This window comes from Sciurus vulgaris (assembly GCF_902686455.1).
Source record: "Sciurus vulgaris genome assembly, chromosome: 13".
Classification (NCBI taxonomy): Eukaryota; Metazoa; Chordata; class Mammalia; order Rodentia; family Sciuridae; genus Sciurus; species Sciurus vulgaris.
Genome location: NC_136474.1, coordinates 23869383 through 23891440, shown reverse-complemented (window position 1 = coordinate 23891440; position 22058 = coordinate 23869383). Strand labels below are relative to the sequence as shown.

At 38.1% G+C, this 22058-nt stretch overlaps 1 long non-coding RNA gene across 10 annotated transcripts in view; it reads right to left on the bottom strand.

Annotated features, from left to right (window-relative positions):
• LOC306643320 overlaps positions 1-22058 on the bottom strand; it is a 135779-nt gene that overhangs the window by 101069 nt on the left and 12652 nt on the right. For all 10 annotated transcript variants that reach the window (XR_013758891.1, XR_013758892.1, XR_013758893.1 and 7 more), the window contains exon 2: positions 21499-21661. This is a non-coding gene — a long non-coding RNA (uncharacterized lncRNA). The remainder of the gene's footprint in view (positions 1-21498; positions 21662-22058) is intronic.

Below are 22058 nucleotides of genomic sequence, written 5' to 3'. Positions count from 1 at the left end.
TGTGTTTGATTGTGCTCTTTGGCTCATGTATATTTAATACCTTATGGAAATTCATCCCTTCTTGTCTCACAGCTATCAAGTTCCACATGATATTAGAGAGGGGGCCACAGATGCGTTTTCAAGATCTTCCAGATAGACCCGCTGAAGAGCTTCCCTATTTGCCAGAGCTTATGGCCCCATGCAGCCTGAAGAAGGAAGAGTGGTCATCAACCAAATCCCCTAATGGAAGTTAGGATTATTTCTTCAGAGGGGGCGGATAAGAGCAGGAACTAGAAACATGATATAGGCACACAGAGCAGGGACCTTGATTGCTACAATTCCATATTTAAAATATCTAGTGAGCATGTGAATAAGCACATGAGCAGCACTTAATGAACTTCCTGACTGGAGGGTGGGGGGCCCATGATCACAGAATGTCTTCCTCTGATTGGATGTAGAAACTCCCTTCCCTAAAAGACATCAGACAATGGCTTTAAAGGTCACCCCCACCAATGCCAATATAAAACCCTAGGCAACAGCAACTCAACAACAACTCATGTGGGACCCCTCCCTCGTGGAAGTTGCACCATTTCTGTGTTTGAAGAAAGAAAAAGTATTTGTCACTTTACCCTCTCTTCGCTATGAGTCTCATTCTTCAGATGCAAAAGAGAAAGAACCTACACCTCACTTCATCTCACAAGCAATAGAAGAAAGCAAGGGGAGAGGTGCCCCCAATGCCTCACAAAATCAATTCAACAACTGGCCATACAGACAATGCCTTAGAAGAAATTCAGTATGAAGAATTTACAAGGTTGATGTTTTTAAATGATTCAGGAACTACAAGACGATCTAAGCAAGAATTAACAGAGAAAATACAGGAAATGAAAGATCATTTAAGCAAGAAAAAAAAAAAAAAAAAAAAAAGGTTCTGAGAAAGAAAGAAACAGAAATCCTGAAAATGACAGACTCAATAAATCCAAGTAAATATTCAGTTGAAAGCATCACCAACAGATTACACAACAGATTACACAACAGACAAGACAGATTTCCAGGCCCTGAAGACAGACTATGTGATCTTTAAATCAGAAACACAAGACAACAAAAGAACAGAATATTCAGGAAATCTGGCACAATATTAAAAGAGCAAACCTAAGAATCACTGACAATGGAGAGAGTGGTGAGATACAACCTAGGGTTATATGTCACCTATTCTGCAAAATAACATCACAAAAAATAATTTGAGACGTTAGGAATGAGATGGAAATCCACATTCTGAGTCCCAAATAGAAAACACCAATCTGGAGTTTGAAATTTAATTCTCATTAGAATTAAATTATAACACTATTATATATAGTTAAACTATAGTTATAAATTATAATTAAATTATAACATAATTAAAATCGCCAATATGCAAAAGTGTACAATTTTAGAAGACTTGAGAGAAAATTGGAAACTCACATTTACTGTGAAGCCAATGAGAATTACCTCTATTTTCTTCACACAGACTCCCAAATTAAGGAAGGCTTGGAACAACGTACACCACACCCTCAAAAGAATATACTGCCATCCCAGACTGCCATGTCCAGTAAACGTATCCTTCATAGCTGATGAAGAAATAAAAACACTCCAAGAGAGGTAAAAACCAAAAGAATTCCTAACTACTAAGACAGCACTACTTCAATAAATGCTATACCCATCAAAGAATAAAATAATCAGATACTACAAATGCATGAGTCTCATTAGAGCACAAGCCAAGTCAAAGCTAACTAGGACCAAATTAAACATTAGAAATAAAAGGGGAGGAAACCACTGTCATGTCTCTATAGAAATACTGAATGTAATTGGCCTCGACTGTCCAACTAAAACAGTAACTTCCAGAGAAGATCAAAATACATGATCCAACTCTGTTTTTTTCCAAGCGACCCACCTTAAAGGCAAATACATCCAAAGCAAGAAGAATGGAAAAAAGGTAATCCAACCAATTAGACTCAAAACCAAACACGCGTAGTTACACTTTTATCTGACACAGTAGATCTCAAGTCACAATGAGCCAGAAGACACAAAATGGGTCAGTTAATACTGGTAAAGGGTACAGTGTAACCAGAAGATGAAAGGACTGTAAATATTTGTTCCCCAAACCTCAGTACACCCACCTTCATGTAAAAAAAATTCCCACACAATAATATAATTTCCACACAACTCTCTCACCCACAGATAAGTAATCAACACCCAACCCATATTACGACTGTTCTGATCTAAAATAATATGATTACCCAAACAGATGGACTGAAAAGACACTTGGAGAAGAATTCTTCCATCAATAACCAAACTCACTTTCTTCTCAGTTAATCACAAAACCTCCTCCCAAACTAAATATATTTTATGACACAAAGACTTAATAAATGCAAAAATATAATCCCTTGCAATTTATCTTATCATAATAAAATGAAATTAGAAACCAATAGCAAGGGAAAAACAATATAAACACATGGAATTCAAATAACAAGCTTACTAACTATTAATGAATCATAGAAGAAAATCAATGGAGAATTCAAAAAATTCTTAGCAACAAATAAGAACTTCACAGAATCTTCTTGAAGGTGGTTCTAAGAAGAACGTTCATGGCATCAAAGGTCTACATTAGAAAGGAAGACACCAAATAATCAGTCTCGTATTACAACTTAAGGTGCTAGGAAAGGAGAAACAAGTAGTGGAAGACAAGTAATAATATCAGAGCCAGAATTAAAGAAATAGAAAATAAAAAACAAAGGGAGCAGGGTAAAAAAAGACTTGATTCTTTGAAAGCATAAACACAACTGATAAGACCTTAACCTCTGTTTTAGAGAGAAGACCAAAACCAACAGAATTAGAGAAGGACATTTCTGAAAACCACAGGATCGTTAGGGACTCTCTTGAAATCATATTTTAATAAACTGAAATATTGAGAAGATTCTCACAAAATTCTAGACATCCATGACCTTCCCAAACTGATCTAAGAGGATATCGAAAAGCTAAGTACACCATATCAAGCAACAAGTTTGAAGCAGTAATTAAAGCAAACAAACAAACAAAAGTCCTTCCAGCTTTCACCAATGAAAAGCACAGGAACACGTGGATTCACAGCTGAAATCTAACAGATCTTGAAAGAAGAATTGTCATCAATGCTTCTCAACTGGTTCTGTGAAATAAAAAGAGGAAACATTCCAAAACACATTCCACGAATCAAGTATCACCCTGTTACCAAAGCCAGATAAGACACAAATGGAAAAATCCCTAATAAAATACTAGCAATCCATATTCAAATACACATCAAGGAGACTGTTTCATAAACAAGTTGGTTTCATTCCAGGGATGAAAGGTGGGTTCAACAAACCCAAATCAATAAATGTAATTTTTTGTACATATAAATGGAATTTATTGTAGTTTATAATGTAAATCACATAGAGATAAGGAAGAAAATGTCATGATCATATGGATAGTTGCAGAGAATCTTACACAAAATTCAGCACCCATTCATATATGTAACATGAATAGGGAAACTTAACATCATAATAATATATATGATAAATGCACAGCCAACATCATACTAAATTGGGGAAACAAAGATTTTTCTCTAAAGTCAGGAACGAGATAATGATGTTCACTCTCCTCACTCCTATTCAATGTAGTACAAGAAATATTACCCAGAACAGTTGCACAAAAGAAGAAAATTGAATAAAAAGGAGAAAAAAGAAGTCCAATTATTTCTGTTCACAGATGATATGATACAATACTTGCAATACTCAAAAATCTCCACCACAAGATTTTTAGAGCTGATAAAAATAATCCAGGATAGTAGCGGGACACAAAATTGACATGCAAAAATCAGTAGCGTTTCTATACACCAATAACATACTCCATGAGAAAATATCAGGGAAACAATTCTTTCACAACAACCAAAAAAGAAAAAAACCTATGAATACATCTAACCAAGGAGGTGAACGAACTCTATGAAGAACAAAACACTACAGAAATAAATTAAAAGGACATCAGAAAATGAAAAGACCTCCTGTGTTCTTGGATAGACAGAATGGCCATATTACTAAAAGTGATGCATGAATGTGATGCAATCCGCATCAAAGGATAAATGATGATCTTAAAAGAACTAGAAAAAAAACCAGTCCTACATTCATATGGAAGAGTAGAACACACAGAATAACCAAAGGAACACTGAGCAAAAAGAACAAGGGTAGAGGCATCTCAATTCATAACCTTAAATTTTACAACAAAGTTATAGTAACAAAAACAGCAAGGAATTGGCATAAAAACTGATAGGAAGATCAAAACAATAGAATACAAAACCACCATTCATACAAAGTTCTCTGATCCTGGACAAAGGTGCCAGACCTATGATATAGTAAAACATGCTATTTAAACAAATGGTGCTGAGAAAAGTGGATATTCATTTGTAGAAGAAGGAAACTGTATTCATACCTCTCACCCTACACAAAGGTGCCGTCTGAAGTTGGTCAAACACGGGAATTTGTTGAAAAACTTTGCACCTGCGAGAAGAGGACACAGGGTCAACACTCCAACATACAGTCATAGGCACTGACTTCCTAAGTAAGACTGCTAAAGCTCTAAGACCTTTCAAATATTATGTCGTTTAACATTCGCAATAACTTCTGTAACCTGGTTATTATCAGAGTGAAATGAAACCAAGTAATAAGGTACAATTTTATTTTTAAAACTTTTGCATGCCAAATCGCATACAAAAACATATTAAAAAGATAGTGCACCATGATCAAGTTGGTTTCATCCCAGGGATGCAAGGTTGGTTCAACATCAGGAAATCAATAAACGTAATTCACCACATTAATAGACTTACAGTCAAGAATCACATGATTATTTCAATAGATGCAGAAAAAGCATTTGATAAAATACAGCACCCCTTCATGCTCAAAACACTAGAAAAAATAGGGATAGTGGGAACATTCCTTAACATTGTAAAGGCCATTTATGCTAAGCCCATGGCTAATATCATTCTAAATGGTGAAAAACTGAAAGCATTCCCCTTAAAAACTGGAACAAGGCAGGGATGCCCTCTTTCACCACTTCTATTCAACATCGTTCTTGAGACTCTGGCCAGAGCAATTAGACAAACCAAAGAGATTAAAGGGATACGAATTGGGAAAGAAGAACTCAAACTATCCCTGTTCGCTGATGACATGATTATACATTTAGAGGAACCTGGAAATTCCACCAGAAAACTCTTAGAACTCATAAGTGAATTCAGTAAAGTAGCAGGTTACGAGATCAATGCCCATAAATCCAACGCATTTTTATACATAAGTGATGAATCTTCAGAAAGAGAAATTAGGAAAACTACCCCATTCACAATAGCCTCGAAAAAAATAAAATACTTGGGAATCAATCTCACAAAAGAGGTGAAAGACCTCTACAATGAGAACTATACAACACTAAAGAAAGAAATTAAAGAACACCTTAGAAGATGGAAAGATCTTCCATGTTCTTGGATAGGAAGAATTAATATTGTCAAAATGGCCATACTACCTAAAGTGCTATACAAATTCAATGCAATTCCAATTAAAATCCCAATGATGTACCTTACAGAAATAGAGCAAGCAATTATGAAATTCATCTGGAAGAATAAGAAACCCAGAATAGCTAAAGCAATACTTAGCAGGAAGAGTGAAACAGGGGGTATTGCAATACCAGATCTTCAACTCTACTACAAAGCAATAGTAACAAAAACGGCATGGTATTGGTACCAAAACAGAAAGGTAGATCAATGGTATAGAATAGAGGACACGGACACAAACCCAAAGAAATACAATTTTCTCATACTAGACAAAGGGGCCAAAAATATGCAATGGAGAAAAGATAGCCTCTTCAACAAATGGTGCTGGGAGAATTGGAAATCCATATGCATCAGAATGAAACTAAACCCATATCTCTCACCATGCACGAAACTAAACTCAAAATGGATTAAGGACCTCGGAATCAGACCAGAGACCCTGCAGATTATAGAAGAAAAAGTAGGTCCAAATCTTCACCTTGTTGGTCTAGGATCAGACTTCCTTAACAAGACTCCCATAGCACAAGAAATAAAAGCTAGAATCAACCACTGGGATAGATTCAAACTAAAAAGCTTTCTCTCAGCAAAGGAAACTATCAGCAATGCGAAGAAAGAGCCTACAGAGTGGGAGAATATCTTTGCCAATCATACTTCAGATAGAGCACTAATCTCCAGAATCTATAAAGAACTCAAAAAACTCTACACAAAGAATACAAATAACCCAATCAACAAATGGGCTAAGGAAAGGAATAGACACTTCACAGAAGAAGATCTACAAGGAATCAACAAACATATGGAAAAATGTTCAACATCTCTAGTAATAAGAGAAATGCAAATCAAAACCACCCTAAGATTCCATCTCACCCCAATTAGAATGGCGATTATCAAGAATACGAGCAACAACAGGTGTTGGCGAGGATGTGGGGAGAAAGGTACACTCATACATTGCTGGTGGGGCTGCAAATTAGTGTAGCCACTCTGGAAAGCAGTGTGGAGATTCCTTAGAAAACTTGGAATGGACCCGCCATTTGACCCAGCTATCCCACTCCTTGGCCTATACCCAAAGGACTTAAAATCAGCATACTACAGAGACACAGCCACATCAATGTTCATAGCTGCTCAATTCACAATAGCCAGACTGTGGAACCAACCTAGATGCCCTTCAATTGATGAGTGGATAAAGAAACTGTGGTATATATATACAATGGAATATTACTCAGCCATAAAGAATGATAAAATTATGGCATTTGCAGGCAAATGGATGAAATTGGAGAATATCATGCTAAGTGAGATAAGCCAATCTCAAAAAGCCAAGGGACGAATGATATCGCTAATAAGTGGAGGATGACACATAATGGGGGGGAGGGAAGGGTTAGTGTTAGGGTTAGAGTTAGGGTTAGGGAGGGGGGGCAAGTATGGAGGAAGGAAGTACTGTATAGAGGGTAAAGAGGGGTGGGAGGGGTGGGGGGAAGGGAAAAAATAACAGAATGAATCAAACAACATTACTCTATGTAAATTTATGATTGCACAAATGGTGTGCCTTTGCGCCATGTGCAAACAGAGAGCAACATGTGTCCCATTTGTTTACAATAAAAAAAAAAAACTTTTGCATGCCAAATAACATAAGTAAGATTATGAAAAGACAGCCTGTAGGATGGGAGAAAATCTTTGTCAACAACTCTGGTGACAAAGGCTTAATAGCCTGAATATACCAAAAACATACTGGACACTGAGAAAATAACTAATCAACATTGGGTCAACTGAACTAATCAGACGTTTCTCAAAAGAAGAAATGCATGTGGACAAAAAAAATAAAAAATACATGAATATGCTCCACATCCTTAGGAATCAGAGAGATGAGAATCAAAACTACCTTGACCTTGCACCTCATCCCAGTTACATATCAAGCACCAAGATTATAAATGATAATAAATGCTGGTGAGCATGAAGACAGAAAGGAACACTTACACACTGCTGGGAATGCAAAGCACAACCACTACAGAAAACAGTACACAGATTCATCAAAGTCTCTGAATGGGCACACCATAGGATCAAGAAATTCCACATCTTCTAATCTGTCCCACAAAACTAAAATCAGCATGCTATCATGACACATGCACCCCAGTATTTAACCAGCATAATTCACATTGGCCAAGTCATCAACCAGTCTAAGTGTCTGCCAACAAATAAATGGATAAAGAAAATGTGGTCCGTATACACTATGGAGTTCTACTTTCTCCGACATAAAGAAGAAAGAAATTGCCATTTGCTGATAAGTGGGTGGATCTGAAGAACACCATGCTAAGAGAAATGAGCCATACTCCAAAAGTCACAGGGAAAATGTTTTCTCTCATAGGTAGATGATGAAGGGCAAAAGGAAAATTTACAAAGGGATCCCTTGAAAACAGAAGGGAGCCAGGTATGGGGGTGCATGGGTGTAATCCCAGCAGCTCGGGAAGCTGAGGCAGGAGGATCCTGAGTTCAAAGCCAGCCACAGTGAAAGCAAGGTGCTCAGCAACTCACTGAGACCCTGTCTCTAAATAAAATACAAAATAGGACTGGGGATGTGGCTCCGTGGTTTAGTGCCCCTGAGTTCCATCCCAGGTACAAAGCAAAAGAAAAAAAAAAAAACAGAAAAGAAAACAGATGGGAGGCTAAAAGAGTAGAGAGAAAAGGGAATGAGGGTATGGGAGGAGGAGAGGAAAGGGGAAGGTGCTGGAAAGTGAAATCTACGAAGTTATATGTGCATGTACTGAAACAGAAAAGAAAGTAATGTCATTTTGTTCTGACATGACTCCGTTTTATGCTTGTTTAAAATGTTTTCTCTTCAGTCTCCTGACAGCTGTATCTACATTGACAGTATGGTAGGACCTTCCCACGGCCCTGACTATGGCCTTGATGTAGAACAAAAATAATTCTGAAATGTATAATAAAAACAATTCTCTCATATATTCAAAATATCTGTCTCAACAAGGCCTTTCTGACCTACATCTGGCTCAACTGTCCTTGTGGGTTTTGTGGGTTTTACCTTTATAAACTCTGTCCTTCCACAATGCAAGTGCTGGGAGTTCTTTGAGGCACCAGCCTGCTCCCAGTCGCTTGTCTGGCTTGCTCACTAAAGGACCTTTTCCCCTTTTAATTTGGTTCAAGAAGCACACTGGTCTTTAATTTTAATGCACATCATAACATTTGGAGGCCCCAGTGAGATGGAGGGGGGATGGCATCACCACCCCGTGACCATGAGACTCAGCCTCACCTCAGACCTTCCCCATCGGTGAGCAAGATGCAGGTGACATGCCCCCTGATGAAATCCCAGGGCCCCTTGCCTTCCACTGAGTCCAGGGAGGTCTGGAATGACTGTAGTATTCCAAAGCAGTCTGGGTCCTTCTAACCCTCCTAGGAGGCAAGGCTGTACACTGACATCAGCTCTGGTATCAGGGTGGTAAGGGAACGCCTGATGCGGAACTTCCCCAGTCCTCTCATGTTATATGGGGATGCCAACAGTAGAGGATTGTGGTTTTCTGATTCTCTCTCGAGAGGTTTGGTTTAGGTTTTCGTTTTGTCTGTCTGTATGATTCACTATACAGTTGCATGAAAATTCTGGGTAGATGCTTTGCCTAAAAATGTCTCTTTATCAATGCCTTTGTCCTGTCTGGTCTGTTATTTGTTCTGAGGAATGGAGAGCTGGACTGTCCTCTGAGCTCATTTTGGTTTAGTGGCGACTGGAAGCCAAACCAGGGTACTTGCCTCCTCCTGCAGGAAGAGTGCCACTGTCCTTGTCTCCTACACTACATTGAGTGGTATCAATCCCTTTCTTGGGATTACACTGACAGTTCCAGTAAAATCCATCCTCTAAGTTTTGTCTTTTGATACTTTTGTCTCTGTTTATGTAAATTCTGTCCTCTGAGTTTGTCTGTTATGTGTCCTGTCACTTGTCCACGGACTTCTCAATTGTTCCCCTCTCCCTGAGGACAGGAAATTTCTAGTCACACCAGCTCACTCCTGGATTCAACACTCTGGCTTGCAACATTGCCCATCCTCGAGTCATGGGATTTGCATTGACTAGTTAAAAATAGCCAAGCTAGAAAAACGGCATTGGTCCCCTTCAACAGATGAATGGATAAAAAAAATGTGATGTGATACATACAGATACATATATGGACATCTTACATACGTGCACACATATTGGTATGCATACATACACATTCAATGGAGTATTCCTCAGTCATAACAAAGAAGAAATTTAAGGCATTTGCCAATAAATGTTTGGAATCACAGACTATCCAGCTAACTGTAGTGAGCCAGAACCAGAAACTGTCAGACAAAACTGTGCTGACATTCCCATTCTATCCTATTGTACACAGGTGAGAGGAAACCTGCAAGCTGTTACAGGCAGCATCAGTCCACTTCACTACAGCTGACAGCCCACTGACAGATATAAAAAGAAGTTCCTAAAAACCCCCACTCCTTGTATGCTCCAAGGGACACACGACCCCAGAAGAAGGGAAAGGAGGGCAGTCCTACACAAGCAGATTTGACCACCTGAGTTCAAACAGCTATTTTCATTGTGACTTTGCCATTTTTTTTTTGTCTTACATACATACACTTATGTATGTATGTATGTATGTATATGTCTTCCTGTTTTTACACTGCTACTTGATTTGTGGATTTACACTCAGATACACACTTGTTTTCTTTTTCCATTTTCACGTTTCTTACTTCATGTTGTTTTGTCATTTGAGAGTTAGGGTTTTATTTACGTGGGGATTTTTGTTTGTGTCTATCGTCTCTAACACCTTTCTTCTCACTCGTAACAGACTGTTTCTCTTGTTATCTCTTTCTCTATTAGTTTCTTTTACTTTATGTCATCCTCTTTCCTACATTTCTTCTACTCTGTTCAAAATTTGAAACTTCTAACATTTCTGTAACCTTCGAATCACATTTCTTTTCTCTGAATGAACTCTACATCATATGATCCATTAGAACTATTTTAGTTTCTAAATTCCTAACCCCACCCCACTACCCTCCAACGTGCTACAGTTATCACATACTGTGGATAGATTGGTTGATATATGATGAGTTTTTTAAAGTGGATCTTCTTCAAGGCATTTTACTGCTCTTGCTGTTGGCAGTTGCCGACTCTGCCATTCCTCTTTTTGTGGAAATTAGTTGTAGATGCCATAGTGTATACAGTTTGTTGCTGTTACTATTGCTCCATTCCCCTTTTTCTGTAAGGAACCTCCTGGGACATCATGAGTTTTCAGGGTGGGGACTCTGCTGGTCAGCTAACTCCAAAACCCAGCCAGGAGACAAAGCACCTTCCATCACCCATAAACAGTGCGTGGGCAGTGCTACTTTAATACAAAAACAGCCAACGGGATCCCAAATAGGAATATCTAGGTGGAGAACTGAGATCCTACCCATGGACATCCACTCCTACAACAGAAACAGAGGCAATTAACTTGTGTTACATTGTGGATACCCCACCCACAAGGAGTCTTAATGTACACAGCCTTTGTAAGCCTTTAGGACACAGTCTTAAGTGAACAGCAACCACAAGGGGCATACCCCACATAGCCTACCATATGAAACAAAGTTGCGGGATTGCATGATCTACAAGCACCCCACTCTTGGGAGAACTACAGGGAAAGTGGAATACTCAAGCGCTGACACAACACACATTACAACAAATTACAATGATCATCACCACAGAACCACAAAAATGATGCTTCAAAACACACTTCAAGATACACTGAAATATTCCAAACAACCTGATATCCCTGAACGCACTGCCGAGAGAAGGATATCCCCTAAATAGGCTCCCGCACACTAAAGGAAGAGAAATACATCCAAACAGATGCACAAATCCCAACACAGCAATACAAGAAACATAAAAAAAAAAAAAAACAAGGTAAGATGATAACTACTATGCTTCATGATTCAACTGACTCCAACCATAACTGAAGTGCATGAAATAGCACATAAAGTATTCACAGGAACAATTATAAAATGATCAATGAATTCAAAGACAACACTAAAAGGAAGGAATGAAGGAAGTCAGTATAGGATATCAATGAGAAATTCAATAATGAGATGGCAATATTGAAAAAGAACCAAAAAGGAATCCTGGTAATATAAAGCAAAATAAATCAAATAAAATGTTCCCTTGAAAGTCTCCCTAATGGGTAGAACATGAATAAGATGAATTGCACAATGGGATGACAAAGTGGTCGGCCTTGAACATTCACACATTATTAGTGAAAATAAGTAATCAAGGAATAAGTAAACAAGGAATCTAGGACAATATTAAGTGACCAAATCTGAAAATCATTGGACAAGAGAGGGTTGGGAGATGCTGGCTAATGGCATGAACAACCTCTTCAGGAAAATAGTAACAAAAATTTCCCATACATTGAGAAACAGGTGGACTTTCACCTATGGGAAGAACTTGGAAGGCTCAAAGGACAATATGCAAAAACAATATTAACACATTAATATTAAAATGCCTAACATACAAAGCAAGTGGGGAATATTAGAAGTCTGAAGAGGAAACATCAGATCGCATTTAGGCGAGTCAGAAAGAATTACTTATCATTTCTCAGGTCAAACTCTGATTTTAGAGTTTCAATACAGAAGGGTTTGGGAAGGTGTGTTACAAGCACTGAAGGAAAATAAATATTAACCGAACTTCCTATATCCAGTAAAACTATCTGTCAAAATCGAAGAAAAAAAGAAAATCTTCCAGGAAAAGCAGAGGCTAAAAGAATTCAAAACTACTAAACCAGGACAACAGACAATCCTTCATGAAATACCACAGGAGAAAAGAAAACCAACTACACAGTTCATAAATGGATTAATCTCATATGAACATTAGATAAGCAAATGTGAAAAAGGAACAAATTAAATATCAAAAAAATATGGTGAGAATTACTAAATGTGCCTCCCTCTAATGAACGTCTCTCTATAATAACATGGAACATAAACAGTCTCAACTCTTCCACTCAAAGGCATGTAGAACAAATTAGGAAAAGAAAACCAACTACAATGCACTTTCAAGGTTCTCACCTTACATATAAACTAACCAAGAGTAAGAAGGCGGGGGAGGAAAACAAAATTAGAGACGTAAAAGGAGAAATCACCAGAGGCATCACAGAAATCCAGAGGATCATTGGGAAGTATATTGAAACTATACTTCAATCACTTGAAAAACCTAGAACAAATGGCTGTGTTTCTAGACAACTATGGTATGCCAACATTAAATCAACGGGACATAGAAACCTACACAGACCAAAACCTAGCAATGAGAGAGAAGCATTAACAAAAGTCCTACCAACAAAGAAGAGCCCAGGTCCAGATTGATTCTCAGCTGAATTCTACTGCACTCTAAAAAAGAATTAATGCCAATGCTTTTCAAATTATTCCAAGAAAAATCAATGGATGGAACACTTCCAGAATCATGCACATAAGGACACATCAAGGAAAGAAAACTACAAACCGATATCCCTAATGAACTTACATGCAAAAATACTTAATAAAATGTTACCAAATCATATTCAACAACATGTTCAGAAGATTATACACATTGACCAAGCTGGTTTTATCCCACGGACATAAGGATGGTGGAAAATGAAAATCAGTAAAAGTAATTCCTTACATAAACAGAATTACAGTCAAAAACCACACAGCTCAATAAATGCACAGGAACCTCCTAACAAATGTCAGCACCCACTAATGATCAAAAACACTGAAGAAACGAGGGGTAGAAGGGACCTACCTCAAGATTCAAAACGCTATATGAGAAAACAGGAAACACAACATCAAAGTGAAAGGAGGAAAACTGAAAACATTGCCTTTAAATATGCAACAGGACAAGGATGTCCACTGTTAACACGTCTACTTCAGATAATACTAGAAATTCTATCCAGAGCAATTAGACCAGAGAAGGAAATTTAAAAATAAAAACAGGAGGGAAAGAAGGCAAAATACCAATCTTTACACATGAACTGATCCTATACTTAGAAATTCCATAAAGCTTTAAGACAACACTCCAAGAACTTAAAAAAAAAAAACAAAAAACACAAAGTAGCGAGTTTAAAAAAAAAAAATCAACCTATCTGAATCATACATTACCTATATACCAATAATGAATTTACTGAGAGAGAAAACTGAAAGACAATCCTATTCACAATAGCTTTCAAACCTAAAATAACCAAGAATCCATCTTATCATGGAGGTGAAAAATTCTACAATAAAAAACACTGAAGAAAGAAATTGTGGAAGACACCAAAAGATGGAAAGACCTCACATGTTCATGAACAGACAGAAGTAATTGATAAGGTTAAAATGGCCACACAACCAAAAGCAATATGCAAATTCAATGGAATCCAGATCAAAATACCAGACATTGTTCACAGAACTAGTGAAAATAGTCCTAAATTCAGTTTGAAAAAATAAGAGACAGAATACCCACAGAAATTATAAACCAAAAAAGCAACAATGGAGGAATTCCAATACCTGACTTCAAATTGTACTGTAGAGTTATAGTAACAAAAACAACATGGCACTGGAATAAGAGCAGATACCCAGACCAATGATACAGAAAAGAAGACATACAGGAACCCATTCAAATGTAGTCATCTGATCCTTAACAAAGTTCTCACCAGAATACACTGAAGAAAAGACACACTTTTAAACAAATGGTGCTCAGACAATTGGATATTCATAGGTGTAAGAATGAATTCTGACCCTACACAAAAGTCAACTCAAAGTGGGTCAAAGAACTTGGAATTAGACCAGAAACTCTGCAACTGATAGAAGAATATGTGGGCCTAACATTTCAACATGATGGCACAGGAACCAACTTCCTTAGCAAGACACCTAAAGCACAAGAAAGAAAACCAAGATTCAAAAGTGGGATAGCAGCAAATTCAAAAGCTTCTGCACAACAAAGGAAACAAATAAGAGCAGGAAGAGAGAACCTGCACAATGGGAGGTCTTCACCACCTGCATTCAGAGCTTTAATATAAACAATTCAAAACACTTAACAGCCATAAACCAAAGAAAACAATTCACAAATGGGTAAAAGAATTAAACACCTCTCAAAAGAAGAAATATGAATGCCGAATAAATACACGAAGAAACACTCAGCATCTCTATCAAGTAGGGAAATGCTCATCAAAACCAAGTTGGAAATTCATCTCACTCCACTCAGGATGGTGGCCATCAAAAATACAAATAAGAAATGCTGGAGACGATGAATATAGGAAAATAAGAAACACATACACACTGGTGTTGGAACTGTAAATTAGTAAAACGAAAATAGAAACCAGTATGGATATTCCTCAAAAGACTAGGAATGGAACCACCATATGGCCCAGACTTACCACTCATACAAGAATGAAACCATTACACCGTAGTGATGCATACATTCCCATGTTACAGCAGTACAATTTACAAATGTCCACTATGGAATCAGTCTAGATTGACAAGTCGATAAATAAAATGTGGTGTGTGTGTGTGTGTGTGTGTATGAGAAAAGAAAAATGTAAAGAAAGGTGGATGATGGTTCACGAAAGTCAAGTGAGATCAGTAGAGTAGAGAAAGTGATGCATCCCAAAGCCATAAACAAAACAAAATGAAACCAATGCCATAACCAGAAGAAGGAAAGAAATGATGGAAGACAGGCCTGAAATCAACACAGTAGGCAATAAAAACAATGAAATGAAGGACTGGATCTTGGAATCAATAAAACCTTGCCCAAACTGAACAAAAGAGGGGAAAAAAAAAAAAAAACAAATTAATGAAATTAGAGATGAAAGACGAGAAAACCACCACAGACGTCCAAAGATTCATTAGGGACTATATTCAAAAGTTACAGTCCAATACATTGGGAGACCACGAAGAAATCTCTGTCTAGACATATATGGCCTACCAAAATTAAACAGAATATGAAAAAACTAAACAGACCAATAACAAACAATGAGATAGAAGCAGTAATAAAAAGCCTTCCAAAAACACAAGTCCAAAAATGGAGGGATATTTTTTAGCAGCATTCTAAGAGACATTGAAAGAAGAACTGATACACTAGAAAAGTGGGACCATTCCAAATCTATAATATGAAATCACATACCACTCTGACACCCAAAACCAGGCATGGGCACATCAAGAAAAGAAAAGTGGAGAACAACATCCCTGACAGAATCAGATGCAAGAATTATTAATAAAAATTAGCAAATAGTATTCATCAACACATTAAGAAGACTGTACATCATGATGAACTTGGTTTCACTCCAGGGACACAACAGAATATTGATTTCAATATATGGAAATCAATAAAGTTCTTCATCACACATGTAGAATTCAGGACAAACACTGTGCAGTCATCACAATACATATAGAGAAAAGGAACAAAATGCGGCACCCACTCACTTTGAAACCTCTGAAGAAACAATGGATAGAAGAGATTTACTTCAAAATCCACAAAATCCATACACTACAAACCCAAACTCAACACCATTGTTAATGAGGAAAAAAATAAAACATTTCCTTTAAAATCTGAAAACAGTAAAAGAGGTCCCATTCAAAACTCTTCTATTTGATATATTATTGGATATTTGTGCTGGAGCAATAAGGCAAGAAAATAAGATGCAAGGGATAAAAATAGGAAAAGAAGAAGTCAAATTATATCTGTTTTCAGAAGATATGATCTTATACTCAGACGATCTAAAACACTCCTCCACAAGGCTGCCAGATTTGATAAACAAATTAAGCAAAACAGCAGTTTACAAAATCACCAAGAGAAAATCAGCACCTTCTCTAGACACCAATAAAGAACCCAGTGAAAAATAAATCAGAAATACCCTCAGAAAATTAAATTAAATACCTAGGAATAAAAGAAACCAATAAGGTCAGAGAGCTCTGCACTGGCAACTAGAAAACACTGAAGAAAGAAATTAAAGAACTTAGAATATGGAAAGTTCTTTCAATAACCTAAAATAGGTAGTATAAAAATGGTCCACGTAGTCATAACACCAAAAACTGTTACACAGACACAATGAAATTCCCATCAAATTAACAATGACATTCTTCAAACAACGGGAAAAAAAATCTAAAATTCATTTGCAAGAACAAAAGACTCAGAATAGCCAAAGCAATACTGAGCAAGAAGAGTAATGCTTGAGGCATCGCACTACCTATTCTCAAATGATACCACACAGCTATACCAACAAAACCATCATGGTATTGGCATCTAAACAGACAGGAAGTCCACTGGTATAGAAGACACAGGGACAAATCCACATAGATACAATCATTTGGTACTCAACAAAGGTGCCAAAAGCACATGCTGGAGAAGGTATCGACAGCTTTTTAAAAACAAGTGCTGAGAAAACTGGATATCCACATGCAAAAGAATGAAACTGGATTCCTACTTTTTACCCTGCATAAAAGACAAAAGTGGATCAAAGACATAGACTTTGGAAAAGAAATGTTGCAGCTGATAGAAGAAAACACATGCTTAATACAACAACATATTGTTGTAGGCATGTACTTTCGTAACAAGAATGCTAAAGCTCAAGAAATGAAAACAAGAAATCAATAATTTGGACAGCCGCAAATTAAAGAACTTCTGCATACAGCAAAGGAGAATAGGGGCAAGAAGATAGAAGTTACATAATGGGACAAATTTTTTTGTCAGCGGCCCTTCCAACTGGAAAGTAATATCCAGAATATATAAACAACTCAAAAATCTCAACATCAAAAAAAAAAAATAATAATAACCACATCAGTATATGGGCAGAAGAACAAAAGAGACATTTCTGAAAATGAGAAATACAAATGTATGAAAAACAAAGTGCGGGTCTCCTAGAAATCAGCAAAATACAGGTCAAACTTACACTGAGATTTCATCTCCCTCCTTTGAAAATGCCAATCATCAAGAATACACATAACAATACACACTGGTGAGGATGTAGGGGAAAAGGAACACTCAAACATTGTTGCTGGCTTTGCAAATTAGTACAAACACTTTTTTCTCGGAAAGCAGTCCAAATGTTCCTCAAAACACTAAGATTAGAACCACTATATGACCCAGCTATCCCACTCCTTGGTATTTATCCTAACACACTAGAGCAACACAAGCGGATCAACGCCTACAGCAGGGCAATTCACAAGACCCAAGCTGTGGAACCAGCATGGGTGCCCATGAACATATGAATTGATGAGCAAAACTGTGGTATAGATGCACAATGGAGTTTCACAAAGCCATAGAGAATAATGAAATCACAGCATTTGCTAGTAAACAGACTGAACAGGAGAACATCATCACACTAAGTGAAACCAGCCAGATTCAGAAAGTCAAGGGTCAAATGTTTAGTCCTTGATCCAAAGTCTGGGAAAATGGAAGTCCATGAAAAACCCTGAGCGCACAGCTGGTACAGAGATCATTAAATGGGAAAATTCTTCATACGAAAGACAATATCGCCTAAGGACAGAAGCATCGCATGGATTATAAGCTGCTCTATCTATGTCCTCACAGTACCGGATTGTAATTTATTATCGCATGTCTCGTAATAGCATAATTTTTCTGGGACCTAAACCAAAGGGGACTATAGATAATTTCAGCATTTAAACATGGGTCAACCAGGCAGTGATCCTCCTCAACCCCATGGTAACAAACACACCTAAACACACCTTGCTGTCCCAGATTCCATATACCACTCACTGGTACACAGTCCTTCATCTAAAGTGGGCTTTTGATTGCATCCCGCTCACAAAATCTTTGTGCCTCTGAATGTGGAGACATTGAGACACACACTAAGCAACTTATCTGAACATACAGCCCCCATTTGTTTTAGCCCCAGGTATTGATGAAGGATTCAAAAGACTTAGGTCCTTCAGTACGTAGATGACATTCTCACTTGTATCCTGGACAAAGAGAACTCTAATCAAATACTATCTGGCAACTAAATTTCCTAGCACGATGGGTTTACTGGGAATCTAAACCATGGATCAGGTCACACAACAAAAGGTTACTTAGGATATGTTCTATTAGATAGTGGGTTACCCACAAAATATGAACCCGGAGGTACTCAACCACTGTGGAACATCCCCACCCCTCTTTTTATGTTGACACAGGGCCATGCTCAGTTGCTGAGGTTGCCCTTGAACTTGTCATCCTCCTGCCTCAGCGTTCTGAGTGCATGGAATTATAGGCTTGCAGTTCCATGCCCAGCATAAAGTATTCTAACACCAGGAAAAACATAGCTGACCAGGAACAGGATCCAGGCAATCTGTAATAGCACACCAGCTGGGACCAAACATCAACTCTGAGCCTTCATCAGGATGGCTAGTTATTGCTGAATCTGGATGTCTCATTTTGGGGTCATGTCAAAACCCTGCATGTTGCAAATCAAGGACCAGATTTATAGCCCGAGGAGTGGGAGCAAACCCTACACAAGTTTCTGACAGTTTCAGCTGTCAGTCAGAAACTCGCACGTTGGGTATCCCTAATCTAAAAAAAACTTTTCTTCCTTTCTGTGGCTCAAAGGGGAGGAATAGCTTTAAGGGTACTAGTCTGAATATTGGAGAAAAAAACCGTCTGTATCTGGTTTTCAGAGAAAATGATACCCTCTTTGCCTAGGGCAGTAGAACCATAGCCATACTAACGGAAGAGGCATCTAAACTAACTCTACGACAAAGATTAGAAGTTCCTACTGCACCTCAGGTAAAGGCACTTCTGGATAAAGGGTCTTCTCTGACTGGCATCAGATAGGCTGAATAAATATCAACTTTGGGATCTAGATAATCCCAAAGTTACATGAAAGATTCTGCCTCTGTGACAAGTAAAGAAACATCTTCCACCATGGGATCATTCATGCATGCAGGTGTGAGCCTTTACCCGTGCCAGTTCAGAAGGTCTTACAGATCAGTCTCCCAAAAACTCAGAACCAGAATTGTTCATAGATGAAAACAATTTTGTTTAAAATGGAGCAATATTTGTGTACTATGCTGTATAAATTGGATTCATGAAGATGTGGGCAGCACAAAAACATGAGCTCATAACCCTAACACCAGCACTGGTCCTATGTTAAAAAAAATGGGGAAACATCTACACTGACTCAACATATGCCTTCAGAGTGCTTCATGCACACCCAATCAACTGGCAAGTCAGGGAAATGCTTACTGCAAAAAATGCTCCTATAAAACACAGGATACAAATTCTAAAATTTTTCTAAACTTATTAGAAGCAAAAACAGGATCCTCCAAAAACAGGATGTTGTAATACATTGAAAAGGACATCAAAAAGTCCTGGTTTTCCTGGGAAAAACACAATGCATAATGACAAGAAAAAAAAAGGACATCCCTAAACTGCTACAGAGATACCCTGCTTCCTTATACTGACACCCTGCCCTCTTCTGAGATCACTATTGAGGAAACTAAATGGGCTCAGCAACAGGAAGGAGACTGCTCCGGACCTTGTTATGTGTAAACAACACATTGGTTTTGCCCCAGGAATCAAAATGGAAGCCCAGAGAGGGAGTATATGATTTCTTCCACATGGAAGAGAGGCTACAATAAGAATGGTCAGTTGGGTGTTTATGGGCATTGGAGTATCGAATACCACCACCCAGCTCAGCCAAAACTATTCTCTCTACACCTAAAAGAACTCCAGGAAGGTGCTATCACAACCCCTCATAGAACCAGCTCAACACCAGGAATCATACACAAGAGAAGGCTGCCAACTAGATTTCACCTATATATGCCCATGTTCACAGGATACCAACTGCTCCTAATCCTCAGAGATAGATTCACAGGGTGGCTGAAAAACTTCCCTCAAAAGGGAGAAAAAGCACAGGAAGTAGCAAATATGTTCCTAAAGGAACTCATGCCCAGTTTTTCTTACCAAGATCCCTACAAAGTGACAATGGTCCAGTTCTTAGAGCACACATTACCCCACAAGTAGCAAAAGCACTGGGGATACAGCCTAAATTCCACATGGAACCCTCCATCTTTCAGCAAAAAGGAAAGGGCCAATCATTCCTTTACAAGGACTTGAGCTAAGCTTTGTCAGCCAATTCCAAAATCTGGTTATAATTACCACCTGTTGCCCCCAGGAGAGTTTGTCTGAAAGTTTATCTGGCCCTACAACCACATGACATTTATATGGCATAACATTTCTATTAGCAATATGGTCCTAGACTCAGATGGGTATCAGCTTCTGTGGTACCTGATTCATGTGGGATGAGTTCAGACCACTATCCAAACATGCGGAAATGCACATTGACCAAGCCCAGTGAAGTCCATAGAGCTGTAGGAGAAAAGAAAGCCAAGAGACAAAGTTCTAGTTAAGACCTGAAAGGAGGTGGATCTATCAAAACAGTCACAGCCTAGATGGAAGGAAGCTTACACAGTCATTGTAGCTACTACTAAGGCCATAAAGGTACTGGGCATACCAGATGGAGCCTTCTCTCCTGGATTAAAGCCCTTCCTCTGAATCCCAAAGTACTCCAGGCTCACACACAATGTTCAAGAATTCATCTTACACTTAAGAACCAATGTAGGACCTCTGATTGCCATTCTGACAAAATAAGTCCTCAAAACCAGAGAAGTAGCTCATCATTATGAAGTTAATTTTGCTCATTCTCCTTGCCACTTCACTTTCTCCTTATGACAACATCTCCAAGTTCCAACAGTGACCACAACCTTTACTCTCTCTTCCTATTGGCTATACCCTTTTGAAACTTGACAGACAGTACTACTTACCACCTTTTTAAAAACCAAGTATGGAAACTAACTCTTATACTTCCTCATCTTAAGTGAGCCAACATCCCAAATGAACCTAGAGAAAACAAATTGCTGTCTAAATTCTTATTCTCATGAAGCAATATCCATATCCCCTCCCTCAATTTATATCCCCAGGTCAGCTCTTTGTGAGTACTTACAGAGACCTTCTTGGATCCCACGTGGTCTCTACGTCTCTAGGTCTCTAGGTCCTTCCGGGAGCCTGCTGCCTCTTTCTAAGGCATGTTTCTCACTTCAAGAAATCCTCTTGCTCCATCTAGCACGTTTCTCCTCCAACTCTTTCTTCTTGACAAGAACCTGGAACTACAAATATTGAGAAAATCAACCCCACATCCACATCTTTCATGAGTAAAAGAAAGAAAGAAAAAAAAAAAGAACTACAAATAGAAGGGAGAAATAAGCTGAATGTGTTGGTGCAGACCTGTCAACACAGCCCTTGGATAGAGGCATGAAAACTACAAGTTTGAGGCTACGCTGCACACCTTAACCAGGCTGGGTCTCAAAATAAAATTTTAAAAGGTGCTAGGATATAGTTCTGTGGTTAGTGGAGTGCATGTCTAGTATGTCTGAGGCCCTGGGTGCAATCCTTACTACCTATAAAAGAAAAAAAAAAAAAAAAAAGAATAAAACAACAACAAGATTAACAGCAACACATTGGAAAACCTACAGCTACTAAATTAATTGATCAGAAATTAAAATA